Source organism: Periplaneta americana, chromosome 10, assembly GCF_040183065.1.
Source record: "Periplaneta americana isolate PAMFEO1 chromosome 10, P.americana_PAMFEO1_priV1, whole genome shotgun sequence".
NCBI lineage: Eukaryota > Metazoa > Arthropoda > Insecta > Blattodea > Blattidae > Periplaneta > Periplaneta americana.
In genome coordinates, this window is record NC_091126.1 from 120,978,946 (window position 1) to 120,996,793 (window position 17,848).

Below are 17,848 nucleotides of genomic sequence, written 5' to 3' on the forward strand. Positions count from 1 at the left end.
TTGCTTTTCACAAATGTGTCATTTTGGAGATCAGCAATCTCAAATTGCAAGTCTGGTCGTACCTTCAGAATGGGTGTGTTAAAAAAGGAATTGCAAATAGAGAGAAATCATTTTCCATTTGTTTAAAATCACAAAATCTTCTATCTCTAAATTCTGAAAGTAATGTTTCCAGGATGTCGCAGTATATTTATATTCTTGAATTAGAAAAATTTGAAGGTGACTTCAGACAAGAAAAAAAATGATAAAAATCATTTTCTTTCAATTGTACTTTCCAAACATTTATATCATCATGGAAAAAGATTTCACCGCGTCATGCATGTCAACTATGTTCTGATCACGTCCTTGAAGTCGGCAGTTTAGTTTGTTCAGCTGTTCAGAAATATCTGTTATGAACGACAAAACACTATTCAGACCTCTGTTATTGTCTATGATTCAGACCAAAGACGTTATATAGTATACGGTCCGACTGAGCTACGCCGATACTGAATAACAGAATGAGCCACTGTTGAAGTATAAACAACGCTAGAGGAAGGGGTTCAGTGCGAAGAGGGGTGTTGTCACGTGGAACTTACGTCAGAGTTCAGGAACGCTGTTTCACGAAACACAATTTTGCGATGCCTGCTATATACAAATAAATACAAATATAGTGTGCTTCAAAGCATCCTTATCGCCCGTTTTTCTTTAAGAAAAAAAAGCTACACGACACTGGGTATTGGCGAAAAAAATTCGTTACCGAATCTATATTATAAAGAATTTATTGGTGGTAGGCTACTTCCGTTTCCCGGGACAAACCAGAAGTAAGGATGCGATACTACCTTTGGATAGGACTTATAAAAAGAAACAACTTTTAATAAAACTTTGTTTCTAACTTCCCTTCTTCATGAAAAATAAATTGTAAGTACGTTGCCGTATCTCAGTTATTGTGATATTGGGCATGAGAACATTCATTTAGTCTTTCTCACACAACACTCTCCATAAGTGCTCAAAATGTTTACTAACCTGCACAGATTGAAATTATTTTCATTATAGTGTTGCGAAGTGACTCTTTCTAGCTCGTTGGCCGAGAAGGTACTGAGAATGGTGTGACAAAAATTCTAGTCAATCAGGCGCAAGGGAGACGGAAGTAAGCGTGCTTGACGTATGTAACGAAGGGTTAATACTGCGAGCATTAAAGAAAACTTTCACGTTCGTTTAACATTTGACACTTACAATATATTTCCCTACACCGTCTTTTCTACCACTGGTCACAAACCTCGTGTGTATGTGTATGTGTCAAGATTCCAACATCTGGATTTCCTACTACACTTAGACTAGCCCCAAAAAAGGATGTGTTATTTTGTCCTAAACTCAATATTTCTCCACTTGTATTGGTAGCTATGTTGTAACAATTTCACAACTAGTGTAACACACCGGGCATGGAGGAGCTCCAACCACACTGCTTTCTTTCAAGTTATTGGAAGCGTGTTACGCTTAGAAGGGATTCGAAGTGGGCCAATCCCGAGGCCATATTAATCTGTGATAAACTCAAGTTTTTTTTTCACATGTGTTAGTACGTTTTAACGATTTCACAACTAGGACCATGGAGTCGCCCCAGCCACACGATTTTCTTCAAACTCCGGGAAGAATGCTATGCTTAGAAAGTTATTCGCAAGACGGTGTAAAGCAATATTTAAAATAAATAAAGAATTCAAAACATTGCTTGGAACAAGAAATACTTATAAAGGAGCTTCATTTATCTTTATTTCTTTATTTTAAATAATTATATTCAATAATTTCTTAGGTCTATTTCCATACATTTTCACTAGAACAAGTCATATAGTGTTAACATTATCTTTAGCATTACCACTTTGAGTTAGTTTTATATTATTTGGTTGAATTAATAATACTCAACACATATTTGCACACCTTGTACCTAGACCTATTAGCCCCTCAATACGAACCGCCCTGACTGTGGTTTGGAGAATTGTAGATACTGGAAAACAATTTTAAAATCTTTCGAATATTACTCTTTCATTTTATAGGCAGCCTTGCAGGTCGCAGTTAAAAATTTAAGGACATTAACATTATTTCTTCTTCTATATATATTTGCAGGAGCTCTTGCCTCACGTACATGACAATTTTGCTCAGTACAATATCCAGTAGTCACATACTATACCGGTAATATAACGAGTTAGGATCTCTGTTCTTACCACAGCAACTAGTTATATTACTATATAGTGGCTACAACGCCTTCTGATTGAAGACAATTGCGCATTAGTCCGCCATGTTTTGTTTGGTCAAAACAAAGGGGCGTGGCTCGAATATTGTAGGAAATGACAGTAATGAAGTTAGTATTATTATAAATTAAGTTACATATTAAGCCTATGTTATTAAGTAAAAAGTAAAAACACACAAAAGTTGACGTTTTATTAGTTTTACTAAATATAGCCCAGATATTAAATGAGAAGTTATACTCAATGTAATCAAACCAAAGCATCTAAAGACGGATGAAGGTATTCGGCAAAAGAAAAATACATAATTTTTGGTTTCGTCACAAATTTAATTAGCTTACATTTAATCTAACTTAATATAAAGCCATGTAATTCAGTGCTCAAAGTGATTTTAAGAGAGGCGACGGTATATAACTAATAGGAGTAAAATATAGGAAAGATGGTGGCGAAAATTTTAAAAGATTCAATAATTATTTAGAAAAATTAACTTCAAAACTGAATATAACCAAGAGGAGTTTACTAAACTCCTCTTGAATATAACACAGGGACTTTTAGAAAAATGCAGTTATTGAAACTATAAATAACCTCTTAGAATGCAAGATAATAATTAAAGAATGATTCTAATCGAAAGTTACTCATACCTCACCACATTTATTGAAACGATAAGATATTTACTGTTAACATTGTTATCAAAAAGAAGAGCCACAGCTTGCTACATTTCTTTTCGCGCGATGGACACATTGTGTAGTCTAATATAATTTGAAACAAATTAATTATCATCTCACACATGTCTCGCAACTAGGCTGAGGCTTTTGGAGAATAAAACTATTCTTACATTTAACGCAATAATGTCAAATTGTGTGTGATGTAAGTGCTGAGTTTCCTCTATGTTAACAAAAAGAACCCTAAGCATTAATAAATAGAAAATTCAAGTAGGCCCTATAAACAGAATAAATACTAAACTCTTGATCGTACAAACTTATTAAATATATATTTCGCTTATGCTCAGTCCGTCTTATCTTTATAATTATATGGGGCAATGCAACTCGTATTCAGAGAATTTAATCATCTATAAACAAATATTACGATTTACGGTACTTTTAATTTAAATCCAAGGGAATGAGACATTTTTAGAATTTTTAAGGTCTTAACCATTACGTCTTTATTTATTTATAAATCAGCATTTTACAAAAAACAATAGCGAAATGTTTAAATTAAATATTAATGTGTACGAAAAATGTAATAATAATAATAATAATAATAATAATAATAATAATAATAATAATAATAATAATAATAATTCATTTTATTTTACCTGGCAGAGTTAAGGCCTTCTCTTCAACTGATCCAAGTCTACAATGTAGGCCTATACAAATACGACAAGAATCACGATAAGGAACACGACATGAACTAGGATGAAGGATGACTACGACAAATAAAACAAGGATCATGATAAGGAGCATGACAAAGACGAGAACCGCTATAAGGTCCATGAAAAAGACAAGGACTAGAAACACAATAAGGATCATGACATGGACCACGACAAGCATCACGACAAGAATCACGATAAAGAACACGACATGGACTAGGATGAAGATCACAATAAGAACTACGAAAGGACAACGCAATCACTATAATAAGGATCACGATAAAGACAAGGACCACGATAAATATCACGATATGGGCCACGACAAACATCACGATAAGGACGGCAACTTAGACCACAACAATGACCATGATAAGAATGAAGACATGGACCAGGACTTAGACCACGACACTAACTACTATAAAGATCGCAAGGACCAGGACTACAGTAAGGATTATGAGAAAACAACAAGGATCACGATAATGACCATGACAAAGACAAAAATCATTATAAGAACCACTTCAAGAACAAGGAAGCTGACAAGGTAAATGACAAGTATCATCATAAGGAACACGACATGGATCACAAGTATCGCGATAAGGATCACGATAAACATCAAGGCGAAAATAAGAATCATAACAAAGACAACAAGGACCATGATAAGGACCTGGACAAAGACAACGAGAATCACAATATGGTACATGGCAAAAACAAAGGTCACGATAAGCACCATAACAAAAGCAAGAATCACGGTAGGGGTCATGACAATGACAACAAGGACCACTATACCGACCATTACAAGAACCACAATTAGGATCACGACATGGACCACGAAAAGCAGAGCGAAAAAATCACGAAATTACGAGGACCATGACAAAGACAACAATAAGGACAAAGGTCACGATAAGGACCATGACAAAGACAACAAATACTACAATAAGGCACATGACAGAGACAATGAGGAGAACTATAAGGACAATTAAATGACAGTAAGGGCAACGAAAAAGACATCAAGGATCACGATAAGGAGCATGACAAAGACAACAAGGATGACGATAAGAAACATGACAAAAACAACAAGGACCACTGTAAGGACCACGATAAGTTTCACGACATAGACCACGACAAGCACTACGACAAGGATCACGATAAAGTCCACGACATAGACGACGAAGGGACTACGATAAGAACTACACAAGGACCACAATAAAAACAATGAGGGACGTGATAAGGATCACAAGGACAAAACAAGACAACAGCTGGAACCATAATAAGAATCAAGACATTGGCCACGACAAGCTACACAATATGGAACACGATAAAGTCCACGATATTTGTTTGTTTATTTATTTATTTATTCTGGTGTAGTTAAGGCCATCAGACCTTCTCTGCCACGCCACCAGAAATACAAATACAATAATAGAAATAAAAGAAAAAATCACACTATAAACAAAGTAAAGCCACACAAAAATATATACACGTTGCAGTCACACAAACTTTCAATGAGTGATTACGTATCGACCACGATAAGGACCATGCAAAACATAAGAAACAACAAGTGCCACGATAAGGATCACGATATGGACCACGATAAGAATCACGACTAGGACCAAGACCACGATAAGGACCATAGCAAACGTAGCAAGGACCATGACTCAAAAAGTACCATGATAAGGATCAGAATAAAGACAACAGAAATCATAATAAGAACCATGACAAAGACAAGGACCACGATAAAGATCACAACAAAGACAACAAGGATAAAGGTAAGGACCATGACAAAGACAACATGGACCACGGTAAGCACCACGATAAGGCTCACAACAAGAATCATGACAATGACCAAGACATGACGTAGGACAATAATCACGACATTGACTACAACAAACACCATTGTCTTGTCCTTTTCTTTATCGTGGTCCTTTCTGTGCTTGTCGTGATCTCTTTTATGGTTGCTGTTTTGGCCCTTGTAATATAGCACTGTTTTTCAATATTTCGGAACGGCACTTGACTGCGGTGAGACCAAACAGCTAGATAAACACTTGTGTTGCCACTCGTCTCGGTGGCTCATACGGTTAATATGCATTTGTAATTATTATTGCTATTTAAAATCAGTTTCTTAATGCTTGTTAAAAGATTCAAAATTTCATTATTATTATTATTATTATTATTATTATTATTATTATTATTATTATTATTATTATTATTACCCCATTTACAATAACATCTTAAGGTTCATAAACCGCCCTCACATAAGCCCGCCATCGGTCCCTGTCCTGAGCAAGATTAATCCAGTCTCTACCATCATATCCCACGTCTCTCAGGTGAAGAATACAATATGTGCAGTTCTGCGGTGTGTAACTTTCTCCATTCTTCTATAACTTCATCCCTTTCAGCCCCAAATAATTTCCTAAGCACCTTATATTCAAACACCTTAAGCCTCTGTTTCTCTGACAAAGTGAGAGTCCAAGTTTCACTACCATGCAGAACAACCGGTAATATAACTGTTTTATAAATAACTAACTTCCAGGTTTTTTGAGAGTAGACTGGATGACAAAAGGCTCTCAACCGAATAATAACAAGCATTTCCCATATTTATTCTGCGTGTAATTTCCCTCCGTTTTTAAACATATATTTTTCATAATTAAAACGCATTCATTAATTTTTTTATGATAATATATATAATTTTTATTTTTGTGTTGTCTGTAACCATTAACACTCATCGAAAACAAGTCTCATTGTGCTCGCGATCAGCCACTTAATCTTAGGACTCTGTAAAACTAAGTGTTAACGTTATTAAGGAAATAAAAAAAAACACCGCGGGTATAGGGCTCGAACCTGCTCCCTTTCGCATGATAGAAAAAACTTCAGGCGATTGAGCTATTGAGACGATACGGAAAGTGTCTTTTCGGAGGAGCCTGTGGATCTCGCCACGAAGGCCCAAATTTCGATGTTACTGGAAGATTTTTATCTATATTTATCTATTTTTACAATACATTTACATTTTTTTTTGCAGTTTTCTGGTGAGTTTCGGAACTAGTCCCAACAACAGACAAAATAGACTGAACTTAAATAACTGAGTTATCCTATTATCTAACGAGTATGTATCTGGGCTCCGCGCTTCCGACCATGCGCAGTGTCTTGTATCTGGTACTTAAGAATATACCTTCGTCTCATTTCTGTAGACTTCCTGTACAGAATGTAAGAACTATTAGCCCTACATCAGATAGCATTTCCAAGGACTAGTCTTATCATGATAAATTGCGGACTTAAGCTTTTTCTGTATAAAGCGATTTTTATTGTAATTCCATACTTATTGTTATTGTAATTTAATAGTTCTAATCTATAAAAGTCAACAGAAAAATCACACAAGCTAACCAGAGCTTCCGTACATACCGGTACCTTATTATGATTCCTTAATGATTTTATAAAAAAGTACATATTAATATGTATGAAAATAAACAGTGTTTTTTTTTAATTTCCAAAATATTTACTTTTTGTGACTTAGGTCCTTCATGCATATAAATACCGTAATTAAATTCTTTCCTTAAACAAGACACGAATGGATAAATAGCATCAACATCTGAATCCAGTATGGTTGCATGAAGAGGAGGCGTTTAATGGTGGGGGAGGGGGGACACGAACAAGGTGGATTTTGGAACCAGCACACGGCACATCCTGTTGTCAATAGAATCACAGAGAAAAGGAAGTAGATTCAGAAACTTCTGCTAAAATAACTTCGTCCAAAATTGGACGGATTTTGGAACGTGGTGCCTTAATTAATTACGAAGAAATTATGTAATGGCAGGGGAAAAGTAAATCTGTCGTAGAAGTGGAAAATCGATTTACTGATCTTCCTGCTAACGGTACACCTAATACATACTGAACAAATTCAAGTGTTCGTACTTTCAATGACCGCCTTCGTTCAATTCCATTGTTTACTTCTAACCGGTATCCAAAATTCTCCCTGAAATTTGTAGCCTATCGCCTCCCTGGCTCTTGGAGGTGCTTAAGCTCTGCCCACACTACCACACGGGGCACCGCGCACCCGACTTGGGTTCCTGCAAGTTCTTGTGCCGGCGTGCCAGCCGAATGTTGGGATAGGACCTAATCCGCGAAATAGGGCCCAATCCCCGCGGAATCAATCTTGCGTCACCGCTGTAGCCGCGTCCTTCACCTACCTTCTAGAGGCCAGTCGGCCGCCTGGGCCGATCGATACGAGCGGCATCGCCCCGCGCAGGGCGAGGGCCCTCAGTCGCCTACTTACCCGTGTGATGAACGCGCGGCGCGGATGCTGCGGTCCCCTCACCCTCATCCGCTGCGCCGATGGCTTCTTGGACGACGAGTACCGGTATTCTCCGTCGCCCTCTCTAAGCGACTTTCTTCTGGCGGGAAAGCGAAGAAGCTCTCACAGGTAAGAAACGTGAGCCTTAAGTCCAAGGAAACACCCATGTATCTTGGTCTTAGCCTATATGATGTAAACTCGGCGTCTTACCTTACGCATCCTAGGGAAAGTTAGCACAATGTCGTTTTCCTCATTGATTAAAACTATCTACTCAATTTTGATATCGTTAGTTGATAATTTATCGGTTCAAATCACAGTCAGAGGTCGACTGAACCGAAGGAAATCTTTACCTAACCTTACATTTGAACACATATCCAACCTAGAAAGCTGGAATGTAATTATAGTGAAGTGTATTTACGTTGGTACTTGAAAAGCTTAGCATATTATGTACATTTAAAATTCAGAGAACTTAGAACCAAAATCGGAGAAATGACATTTTTTATATGGAACTAGAGTGTTGAGACACGCTTTCTCCCAATACTTTCAATTTTATTCTGAATTATTTACTATCATCGTCGTCCTCATCAGTATCCTTCAAATGACGGACTAGACATTTAACTGCAAATTCGTTCAACTCTCATGATGGGAAGTAATTACAGAGAGCATAAAATCGTCATATTAGCACAAGATCTGTTATGAACTTCACGGTTGTCTTCAATTTATTCTTTTGTAGTTTTAAATAATTGTAGCTCGTCAGCCATCAACTTATTTACCTGCTTTTCGACATTAATCTATTCCACTGGACTTTGTGGGATAGTGCAGTGTACAACACAGCCCTCTGACCTCTGTTGTCCTGATGCGTCAGCAATCAGCTACATAGCCCTATTTTCCTCCAGATACCTAGCACAAGAATATTTAGGAGTGCATGGAGGGCTCGTATGCTTCCATTTCAGATCAAGAACTTCAAAGATCAGTTTCATACTGCGTCTACTTTACCATTAGTGCGTTTCCGACTTATTTCAACTACAAAGGCTATTTCTCGTCAATGTGGTGATAATTTGTTGGTTGGAGAACAATGGTGAAGTGCGAAATTAGTGAGAAACTTGAAAGGCTATTATGATAATATTCTTCACAGCCGCATAATCTGCCACAGGATCTGCCTTCTGTTAGGTAACTCAGTGACGTCTTGCCTCTCTCATTCATTGGAAGGTTGCGTGGGATAGTCATAATTTTATTTCCTCGGAATAATAAAAGATTAATTGGATTTCCTTCGCAGTTGAGCAGGTGTTTGCAGAAAGAAAATGTTTTCCAGTCTTCTGTGTAGCTTCTTTGCAATAACATCTGTAAAATGTTGCATATTAGTATTATTATTATTATTATTATTATTATTATTATTATTATTATTATTATTATTAGACTATTACTTATCTGAACATTGTTCATGACAATGAATTAAAAATTTAAATAATTATAACTATAAATATATCACTGATGAACATTATTAAAATATATGTACATTACATATATACAGTATATTTATAATTGGTAACAAATTTTGGTCTGCTATTATGAAGTAGGGCTACTATTATTAGTCCAGGGACGTAGCGTCCCTGGATGTAGTGGCAGCATTGCTTCCCTTTTCATTTGTAAAGGAAAGAATTTTTATGTGTAAATGAATGAATTAAGTAGTTTTTTTCTTATAAGTTATTTCTTTTTTTTTTTTTTTTTGCGTTTATGCTGTGTAATGTTTAACTCGGGATAAATTTGAATGCGCGGGACTATGTAAGATGTTAGCTTCCGACTACCTACTTGTGACAATGGGCTGCTAGGAAGAAAAAGGGAGACAGAGAGATACAGAAGCATAATGTTAAACCTCTCACGGTATGTAATTCGTGAGCAGCATCCAGCCTTGTTTCTGACGTTTCTCCACTGTATTGACGACAAACATCAGCAAGCAGCATGTGATAGGCTACTTTTCACAAGGCGATACTGTAGCGTTTCAAAATTTAAATTACTATGACGTTACTATTGTAGTAGGGCCCGAATTTGTATATGAAAAAATGTTTTTTTTTCCTAATGCGTGCATTCCTAAAACAAAGTTTAATATCCATATAGAGGTCCGACAAACGCAAATTCCAAATTTTATGCTTAAAAAAAAAGTGAATAAATATTTCCGATATTGTCTCCATAAATACATATTTTAATACTTTTCCTCATTCTCTTTTAACATTTTACAACAAAAATTTGTATCGAAAGAATTCAATACAAATGCTTCATTTCCGCTTCAGGTGAGAATAATTCACTTGCACGTGCTTAATCGGGGAAGAACAGAATCCAGTCTCGAGATTACGTCATACAGTGACCTCTATGTTAGTGTGAACGCTTTTTCTGCTTCTACAAATAGTAACTCAATGCAGTGAGTCGGATATTCTTGCTTGTTTGTTAGTTAGAATCAAATCAATAGAGCAGTTGCTTTATTTTGTGAAGTGTAGCTGTGTGAATTAAAAGTGCCTAAAGTTAAATCGTGTGTACGCGAGCATCTGCAACAGTAGGCCTACGTACTAGAGTTTAATAACACTTTTACCACCGATGGAAAAAATATTATCTTAGGCCTACCAGCCTTGTGCGAAATCAGTAACTGCATACCAACGATCCCAGGCAATACAACATATGTCAGATAGTAAGCACATCGCAGCTGCATCGCGTGTTTCGTCGAGACAACTTCTTATAGGAGAATCAACGCCATCCTCATCTTCCAACATCCCAATACACTCAGATTATTATTCAGATTTATGTAAAGCCTTTCTTTCAGCTGACACTCCTCTTTTTATCGTGAACAATCCTAAGCGCAGAAAGTTTCTAACTAAATATTCGAACATAAGTCCTTCTGATGAGTCGACGCTAAGGAAAAATCTTCCAAAGTGCTACGATGAAACATTACGAAACATTAGGTCTATATGTGAAAATCAAAAAATCTGGTTGAGTATTGACGAAACTACCGAGGCCAGTGGTCGAAAAGTAGGAAATGCAATAGTAGGTGTACTTAAAAATGATGAAATCATTTCCAAGAAATTTTTCTTACTAGTCTGTAAAGAAATGCCAGCTGCAAATCAAGTAACAATAGCTATGCTATTTAATCAATCTTTGGAGATCTTGTGGCCGAATTGTGTGAAATATGGCAATGTATTTTTTCTGCTTACCGACATGATTCATGTAACGTGTGTCGTTCACGCCCTGCATAAATTGTGTGAAACATTCCGGTCCATTTATCCTAATGGACAAGTTAGTGTCCAACAGAAAAAAAGTCTTTGTTAATTCACCATCACGGATTGATCTTTTCAAAAAAATAAATCCTGATCTTCCATTGCCTCCTACACCTTTAGTCACGCTGGGCCGTGTTGTATTATGCAGATCATTCTGAAGCATTTACATCTGTAGTAAGTGAACTGGACAAAGACGATGCCTCTGCAATTGAGATTATTCAGAATTTAATATGTGATGATAATACTTTAAAATGTGACTTGGTCTGCATATCTGCTAATTTCGGTTTCTTGATTCACTCAATAAAGAAATTAGAAACTTCTCTAGATTTAATGAGTAATTCAGTTAAAGAAATGCAGTATGTTGAAAGGCAACTTAACACTATTTAGGGTTCGAAAATAGAAGTTCTAAGAAAAAAATTTAATGAGAAAAATAGTGGTTACCAAACCTTCTGCAAAATCGCTCAAGTTTTGGAAGGCCAAAACGTAAGTGAACTTGATCGTATATGTGTTAGTAATATATACCTCTTCAAATATGCAAGATTAACGTCGTGTGTTGTAGGCTAGAACGTTCCTTTTCTCAATATAAGGCACTGTTCTCAGATAATAGACAAGGATTTATGATCCACAATTTGGAGATGACTGCAACTCCAGTCAGCATTTTACATCTGATGTTTAGCTGCAATTGGTGAGTTTCAATATAATTTTTCTAGTAAGTTACGAATATTCTGATATTTTTGTTTTCATTTTCAGAAAATATTTTTTTTAGTTTTAACACATATTTTTCAAATTGTTAGCACACAAAAATATAAATATTTTTAAGTTTTTTAGCACATAAAAATCCGGGCCCTAGTTATTAGTAGTCACATACGTTAATATTGCAACTATAAAATATAATATTGCTAGTAATAAATAATAATAATAATAATAATAATAATAATAATAATAATAATAATAATAATAATAATAATAATAATAATAATCACTAAACACGAATAAGCGGTTTTCGTAGATCTGTCAGCCCATCTGACCATGACCATAGCACCAAAGTTCTTCAATAATTTCATCCATATATTTATGAGTAGACATTGGATATTTTAACACTAAACAAAGCACGTTTAGACATCTAAAGTACATTTCAAAATACTAACATAGGTTCCAAAATACTCCTTTTAGGCATTTTATAGACAAATCAGAAGAGGGCAGCAATGTTGCAATCAAGATATGAAAGACTAAAAATGTACCTAAATATAATTACGTAAATTTGATTTTATTATAGGAACTTTAGAAGGGGACAGCAATGCTGGAATTAAAATATAGCCAGCTAAAATTATATAACTAAATTTAATTACTGTATATAAATTTGATGTCAGATACATTAATAATTTTAGAAGAGGACAGGTCTTTTAAATTATTGAAAGAGAGACAAGGGATTGTAGTATCCTTGTAATAGCGTAGAACGTGGCTGCTCAAGACATTAGTAATATCCTAAATGTAATGCATATACGATTATATTCGAACTTCATTAATTTTTTCCAAAAAGAAAATAGGTTGTAGGTTGCATCAGTCCGCTGTCGCTAAGGAGCAATGGTACGTTGCGGAGTGCATCGGCGTGAACGAGCACAATAATACTAAATATTGTCCTGGTTAGGCCTATGAGCGTTGCATGTGATAAATTTAATTCAGGGACAAAATTACCAACCAAAATAAAAAAGTTATTATTTTGTTTTGGAGTTGCTACTTCAACCCAAACAGATAAAAAAATACTTTTACGTAAAGGACAAGAAATAACACATGTTATGAAGAGTTACATTTTCAAAAGTCATAAGCATATTTTAAAAGTGCCGGACTTTTTTTTTATATTTTTAAATGCCTGGAGGACAAAGCTTAAAAAGGAGGATATTTCCTCCAAAAGCCGGACGCCTGGTCGACCTGGCTAGGATGGAATCACACTCAACACATTAGATTTTTCTAGCCTTGATTTTCCTGTTATTTTTCTTACTGTACTCATCTCTGAGGTTTCCATAAGTTACTTTGTTTTCGTTATATCTACTGTTGTTGCAGCAGCATGAATAAGGATGCACTTGACTACAGTTTTATAAATTCTGGTTTTGACTTAGTTCTTAGATATTCGTACTTATTTTTCCATACTATATAATTTAAATATCCAGAGATTATGGCTGCTTTATTAGCTTGTTTTCTGACGTCCTTGCCTATTTTCCCATCATTTTGCAGCTCTACTCCCAAGTAGGCTATTTAATTAAAAATAATTACCTTACCTGATGTTCCTCATGCGTTTAGGGTGCGAACTTGTCATGTTGACCACATATCAAGCGACGCGAAATTTCATTGATCCCAAAGGGTGACCTTGCATAATAGAGCTATAATATGCAGGCCAACCTCTAAGTCAGCGGAGGCACACTCAATCGAATTGCAGTTTAGACCAAAACGTAAGGGGATCAGGAAAAGTCATTGCAATCAGACTCGCAGTGTATTTCTGTTTTTGGATCATGCATCCATCCATCCACCCGCCCACCCATCAAGAGCGCATATTCAACCACTATTGAGACAAGAGTAATAACTGTCAGAGAAAGACGCTGAGAATGTTTCAACATTCTATGAAATGAAACAGAATTTGTTTTCAGAGAATAAATATTGGCGGAGCGTAATCCTACTCGGTTGAGGTTGAGAAAAAATGTTAATGTTGCATCACTTTGTGTGTTCCATGTATTTTCATAATACGTGCTCTTATTCGTCATTGGATAATTATAATATTGTTACTAACGATTTATACTTCGCATGTAGTTTCAAAAATGATAAGTTCTCGGTTCTATGTCTTTGAATCTCGATGAATTTGAGTGAACTTAATAATAATAATAATAATAATAATAATAATAATAATAATAATAATAATAATAATAATAATAATGTCGAATTGTTATTATTATAACTATGTGTGCAGTTTAAAGTGTAAGTTCAAAAGTGTTATTTTGAAGAAATTTAATTTGTATATCAAACATTGAAGAAATTTCTAGCTTAAAATACTGTAGTGTAATTTATCTGTAGGTATGTAGTCTGTATCATTCTTGACAATCAGTTTTTATGAGTACTTACTCCTTCATTATTGTGTTCAGTGTATCGAATAATTGTTTTAATAAAATTTACACAATAAAACTGGTCTCAATCTACTTGACACTGAAAGAAAGATGATGATGATGATGATGATGATGATAATAATAATAATGATAATAATAATAGGCCTAATAATATGATGCTTTGTTGCGATTTGTTATTGTGGAGATAGAGTGGATGGTTTCCATTACAATATAAGTAAGATTAAAATATTAATAGTGATTCTGCCTTACTGTAACTAGTATTAACATTCACTGCCTTTATTTTTATGTAATCTACTTCAACGGATCTGTGACATTGAATAAAATAAACTTAGTCAATGTGAATCTTTTAACCAACAATCTGAAATACAAATTTATTATACATGAGGTTCAGTATCACACGACTGGTGTCTTACATGAACAATGATTTGTTTTATGTAGGCTTAAATATAAACTTATTTATTTTCGGATTCATTTCTTCACATGTGTACTTTACGATAACTGAACTCAATGTGCCAGTGTTACGCAGTCCAATAAAATTAGGCATATTTAGCTTGGATTTATTAAAGTTTACCTCAGTTTAAAAAAGTCTGTTCAAGTAGATCTCGATTGTTTCCTTCCTAATTGTATATTTTTTATTGATTTATTTTATGACACTTTATCAATTGCTATGGTTATCTAGCGTCTGAATAAGATGAAAGTTATAATGCCAACGAGATGATTCCTGGGTACAGCGCCGAAAGTTATCCAGCATTTGCTCTTAATGGGTTGAAGGAAAACCCCAGAAAACACTCAACCAGATAACTTGACCCAAATAGGATTTGAATCCGGACCCGCTCGTTCCACGGTCAGACATATTAACCGTTACTTCACAGCGGGAGGCAATTGTTTCTTATTCATCATATTATAATTTAGTTATAAAAGATAACGTTACCGGTACCATGTATTTACTTAGCCTGGCGAGTTATTCCTTTGGTTTGAATTGTAAATTAATTTAAAATACTCGTAGCTTGTAAGAGGATCTTAAACTAACAATTTTTAGGTTTATATAGTTTATTAGTTATGATTATACGGAATAATATGGGTGTAATTGTTTGTCTTATCTGAAGTGTTGTGTCAGTGAACCGTGATGAGTAGGGTCCGGAAGTTCATGCCCTAAAAAACTATGAAATATGCATGCAAATAATGCTCTTAAAAACTTGAAAATATGCCAATAAATATGCACTATTAAATTAAAAGAATTAATGTCCCTTGGCAGTAGACATGACTAGTTAGTAATAATAATAATAATAAACTTAACATTATTCCTTAAAGGTTGAAGCAGAAGTGGTCCCGCTGCCAATGTTGACTGAATAATTGCAGTTCACAACCATCACTTTGCACAAATTTTCAACTGAAAAACTTCGTATGTTGTCTCGCAAAACACTTTTGTAACGTGAAAAACTTCTCTCCACGTCACAAGATGTTATTGGGGCATATTTAAATGATGTTACTGCTCCACAGAGAGAGACAAGTCTCTTGGTGTGACAGACGGTTTTTCTTCGAGGATATCTCGAATATCGCAGATCTGTTTATAACCAGGATTTTTTGAAATTACATAATTTACTTTCTCTTTCACTTTTTGTCTTATAGCATACTACCAGGAACAGAACTTAGATTGCATATTGTTTTTTTTTCGAAAACGGTGATTCATTTAAGGGAGATCCTACAGCTTCCAGTGACGTTATGGCTGTTGGTAAGAAAGAAAAATGGGCAGATATGAAAACAAGATTCTCTTGTAACCCAGTGCCTGACAGAATATTTTGTAGTTTCTATTGATGTAGCATCATTCGAGTCCAATGAATTAACAACCTCTTTGACTATTTGTACAGTATGTGCTGAGCATAATACAAACTGCATCCAGCCATGTTCTCCATCGAGTTAACACTGGCGCAAGAGGAAGTGGGATATTAGGTGCTGTTGATCTAAACAACTTGACTCTTGAAGGAGATTTAACAAAAATTCTCTTTGTAGAGGCCACAAATCTATCTACCAATCGGAAAGAATTACGTATTGTCTCAGCAATGCTTTGAAGAGCATGCGCCACACAAGTTACATGAATTAAGTTAGGAAAGCCCATACAACTCATTAAAATATGCCATATAGGCACTAAAATATTGAAATATGATGCATTTATCAAAATCAAGGAAATATGCAGATATATGCACTATAAAATCATGTTCAAATAACTGAAAATTCCATAATTCGTGCACATAATGTATAAGCACACATTTTTAACCCCTAAGAAAAAACATGCAAATGCATCCGGGCCCTAGTGATGAGACAGTGAAGTTATGGTATTCAGTGGCAGTGAATAGTTTCGATCAGTATGATGTGGTTGTGTTCTAAAGTGTCAGTGAAATGTCCCATGAGAGTACAGTGAAAAAGTATCAGTACGAATGTGAAATTTAAGTAGGGAAAATTAGGTTCACTTATTAATTAGGCTATTTTAATAATTATTTTTAATTAATTTAATTTTAATTATTTTAATTATAATTATATTATTGTGTATTGCAATTATGGTGTGTAATTATTAAGTTACCTCTGCGACCGGATGTTTGCTCACTTGCACTGTAAATACATACATAATACATACATATGGTATACATACATACTCCTACTATCAACTCATCAGAGGTATAAATAAATGATCTAAGGATACTTGCAACCATCGTTAAATAAAATACTGAATAGGCAATAAGAACTTCTAAATAATACTACCCTTCTTTATACACTTATGTTATTCAATAATAACTTCATCTTACCGGATAATATCTGCTTGGAGATTTTGTGAGAAAACAAAGGAAAGTTGTAACATTATGGATAATGTAAGAAATCCATCTTGAATTTTAACGAACCTCGCAGTGGACTTGTGTCAATCAGACGTTACAGTCATCTCGTTTCTGCGCCGCATGACTGGAGTGCACGCTCATGTTTATTGTATTTCCTGGAGCTCAGGCGCGGTAGGTATCTGGCTGGAGCGTAAGCACCACATCCGCATGCGGATATTGGAATCCCTAGAGGCGTATCTCGCTGTACTTTCAACGCGTGTGAGTTATTGTAAGAGACGCGTTGGCTCAAAGAATGTCGTAAAATTACGATACATTAATAACAAATAACTTATTAAATTCTTGAAAATGATCGTGTCTGCTAGAGAACTTTAATGGTAACGGTGGTACACAGAATTGGCAGTGATTTCGCGAAGACTGGTCTGCTATAATGATCGCCATCTTGAATAATATCATTAAAGAGAAAGGGCTGTGATGCTAGAAAAAAATAGGTTTCTCAAACCATTACGCTTCGGATAAATTAATTATTATATGCGGAAGTATTTCTACTTTTCCTTGCTAATTTTCTAAGTCCAAATAGTTTCTAGGCTCAATCAAGGTATAGTCATTGATCTTAATGTAGAGCGCTTCGTTGCCAGAATTAGCATACCTTGTCATAAAACAATTTTTTACGCGTGAGTGAATCGAATCAAAGTCTAATGTAAGTATATATTAACATCTATGCAACTTTTTAGTGCCGAATTTCATAAGTATAACAACAATATGAGAACTTAATAAAATATATAG

The 17,848-nt window shown here is 35.1% G+C and overlaps 1 protein-coding gene across 6 annotated transcripts in view; it reads left to right on the forward strand.

Moving 5' to 3' along the window:
• Positions 1 to 7,775: 7,775 nt before the first annotated feature.
• Positions 7,776 to 17,848, forward strand: part of LOC138707985 (uncharacterized) — a 77,149-nt gene continuing 67,076 nt past the window's right edge. For 3 of the 6 annotated variants that reach the window (XM_069838079.1, XM_069838073.1, XM_069838080.1), the window contains exon 1: positions 7,777 to 7,990. The gene's annotated coding sequence lies outside the window, so the exon portion shown is untranslated. Of the gene's footprint in view, positions 7,991 to 17,848 lie in introns of all 6 variants that reach the window. The other 3 variants (XM_069838081.1, XM_069838082.1, XM_069838076.1) reach the window with 2 other exon arrangements.